We start from the raw sequence: 3383 nt of genomic DNA on the forward strand, positions 1-3383 counted from the left end.
TTTAAGCAACTAAAAGGACAAGAAGGACGAATTGTGACAAAAATATATCCTTAAAGTATAGTAGAAATAATAAAACCCCCACGATTGTTATGGATTCAATTCCTCCATGCAATGTATTTTGAAAATGCAGAAATTTGACGACGAATATTTAAAGTCCAAAAATCTTTGGTATAAAGACGATTTGGATTTTATCAAGGCTACTTACATAAGATTTTTAAAGCAAAAGTGAGAGGTAAGAGAGGCAGGGGGTGACCGTAGTGTTAGGCACTTCTCTCTGGATATGTCGCTAGGGCTAAAATGTGAAGCTAAATATATTTTAGTAACACAGCCTTAGATATTAAAAAACCTTACTCATAATCGCACAAAATGAGACAAAGAGAAGAGAATGGAGAATCTTAACACAAGGATCTTTCTGCCTACTCTACTAAATACAAGGACATATAAAAAATAACAAATAATAATACAGTTTTACTTGGCAATTCACTGTCTTTGCGCGTCTAAATAGTACGTTTGTAGGTATTTGTAGGCTTAAGAGCGTCTCGTCATGCCATACTCAGACTAGTCAAAGGCTTATTAGACTCGGTTTACCTCTTCACTTAAGCTTGGTATATGCTTGTTAAGATTTCCTAGCCATAAGTGTCAACATTACGTTATTAGTGCTTTCGGATAAAATATTTTTTGTTTGTTTGTCTGTTAGTTTTCAATAACTCCTAAATAGCAGATATGGATTATGTTTTAATATTATATTTTAATTGAGAATTGGGAAAGGCCTATGTCCAGCAGTGGACAAAAGAAGGCTGCTGATGATGATGATGATGATCATATTTTAAATTAAAAAATATCTAGTATCGTGTATCCCTATTAGTATTTCGTTCTGCATTTTCCATAAGCGGTACATTGGGCATCAAATCCACAACAACCCGACGCTATGCTACTGCGCCATGATGGTCTCCACTTACGCTTTTTTCAGGGTAGGTAAAGTGAACCAAGTGTTAAGATATTTCGTTCGTCACTTTATTCATATTGCGTTTGGAGTGTTGTAATAACATTTGTCTTACTACAATAGTGAGAAAATGAAAATAATTCATTTCCGAGTAGGAATCAAACCCATAACCTCTGGGCCACGACTGACCTCAATGTATATAAAACTGAATATATTTTTAAAGAACCTACGTTACTAGTACACAGGTGTTTGTTAATTTCCGTAGTAACACATTATTGTTTCGGCGAACAAATTGAAGGCGTGATCCGTATGATTAAAATTTAAATTGACGTTTTAAATTGATGTTTTCAAGTGTTTTCCCAATTCGAACTGCAATTTTAACAAAAGGTGTACCTGCTGTCAAAGAGTAGAGTTTTTATTATTCTCTCATTTTTTGGTGCTGGAAGAATTTCCAAGTTTTTAATAAATATAGAGGAAATGAAAATAACCATATACCTAATTTTACGCTTTTTACTTGCTGCCGTGGCCCAGTGGCTCATGGGTGTGACCATAAGCGTGACGATTGTGGGTTTTATTCTTACTCGACGGAATGAAATCTTTAATTTTTTCACTCCTTACTCTGGTAACGAGGCTAAGCGCAGCGTTGAATGCGGCAACTCCACACGCAATGCCTTGAGAATTCCGCGGAAGGTGAGGAATGAAAGTCTTGTCTGTGTCTTAATGGGAACTAGGTGTTTTAACACCAAGTTCCAATATTTCCTCTGACTATAATATAATGGTTAAATATAATTTTCTCGAGTCGGGTTCGAACTTCGAACCATTGCACTTACAGACGATGTCCATGCACTACGCCACAATTACGCCTATTAACACAATCATATATCTACAGTACCTAATATATTTTTTCTAACATTTTATCAATTAACTATTTTAAAAAGAAAAATATGATTTAAAGAACAATAATTTTCCCATCTTATGACACGGCAGCGTGGCCGAGCGGTCTAAGGCGCTGGTTTTAGGCACCAGTCCGAAAGGGCGTGGGTTCGAATCCCACCGCTGTCAAAATCTTTTTATTTTTTTGTAACATTTTTATCTTGATTAAAATATTACGAGTATACGCCTATATCAATTGACCATTCTATTTATAAATATGTAAAAAATACAGTTGAATTGATAACCTCCTTTTCTTACAGAAGTCGGTTAAAAATAGATCATTAACTTACTTTATAAAATAGTAAATTTATTAAATCTTTTAAAAATATATTTTTAGGCGTAAAACTAAATAATAATAATTTTATTTTTCAAAAAAAATGTTTTTTTAAAAATTGTTACTTTGTAAAAATTTCTCATATAAAAGTGTAATATAATGTTGATTAAACTGTCACACCTTCGATAGCTCAGTTGGTAGAGCGGTGGACTGTAGCTGGTTAATTGTCATCCATAGGTCGCTGGTTCAAATCCGGCTCGAAGGATTTTTTATTAAAATTATAAATCAATATACTTGAAAATAACAGTTAAAAATAATGTAACATTTTTTTAATATAAGAGTTTATATACCCATACTTATATTTTACGTACAATTTATTACATTCTATAATGATCCGTCATTAGCTATCCGCTATTTCCTTGCTATGGGATAATGACAAAGCGTGGCGTTAAGTACCGCCTTTCAATACAGAATGTCTCGAAAATTGGGTAGAAAGGGAATGTTTAACACTATAAGTTCTCTCTGCCTACCACGCTTATGCGGAATACTTACGAAGTTACGAATAGCACTATTATTTAATAGTTTTATTAAGTTACCGTCAATAACATATATGTTATCGTATACGATACGAAAATTTCACCTAAAATTAGGTAAATTACTAATAAACTCTACCTTATGTTAAGAAATATGATTAATAAATTTAATAACTCAAGGCAGCAAAATCTTAATTAACTGCGAACGAATGTGGGCATTAAGATCAGCTGGCGTACACACGTCGCGTCGGTGCGAGCTCGACACCGTTCAAGCAGTCATTTTTAAACGGCCAAAGGAAACTTGGAAAAGACATAAATTTAAATGTTTATACTTTGAAACTGTGCTTCGCGATTGTGTAAGTTGTGGAAGTCGCGGAAGTTTGAGCTCAGCTGACGTAAGTGGGCACCGAAAAAATATTAACTGAAATATAGCGCTGTTGACTTTAAAATTTGCTGAGATAGCTTTGGTATGAAATCTTGTGTATACTTGGCATTTGTTATTTTTGAATCAACTTCCTTTTTGAAAAAGGGAGGAAAATTCGTTAATTATTTATATTTCTTATGAGTGTATGGCGATTTCTCCATCATTTGCTTACTTTGTCATTAGTCACATTACTGGCAAGTCAGGATTTGATGATGAATTAAAATTCTCGAATTTTATAGGCACGTACCTACCATTGTGAGTTCGATTCTCGCTAAG

At 33.8% G+C, this 3383-nt stretch overlaps 2 non-coding genes across 2 annotated transcripts; both read left to right on the plus strand.

Annotated features, from left to right (window-relative positions):
* The first annotated feature begins 1925 nt into the window (after positions 1 to 1925).
* On the plus strand, positions 1926 to 2005 carry TRNAL-UAG (transfer RNA leucine (anticodon UAG)). The gene has a single exon. It is a non-coding gene; the product is annotated as a tRNA-Leu (tRNA).
* A 324-nt stretch (positions 2006 to 2329) lies between these two features.
* On the plus strand, positions 2330 to 2415 carry TRNAY-GUA (transfer RNA tyrosine (anticodon GUA)). The gene is given in 2 exon segments: positions 2330 to 2366; positions 2380 to 2415. It is a non-coding gene; the product is annotated as a tRNA-Tyr (tRNA).
* Positions 2416 to 3383: the final 968 nt, after the last annotated feature.

Source organism: Heliconius melpomene, chromosome 10 (assembly GCF_056956725.1).
Source record: "Heliconius melpomene rosina isolate 202511_hmr_F chromosome 10, ASM5695672v1, whole genome shotgun sequence".
NCBI lineage: Eukaryota > Metazoa > Arthropoda > Insecta > Lepidoptera > Nymphalidae > Heliconius > Heliconius melpomene.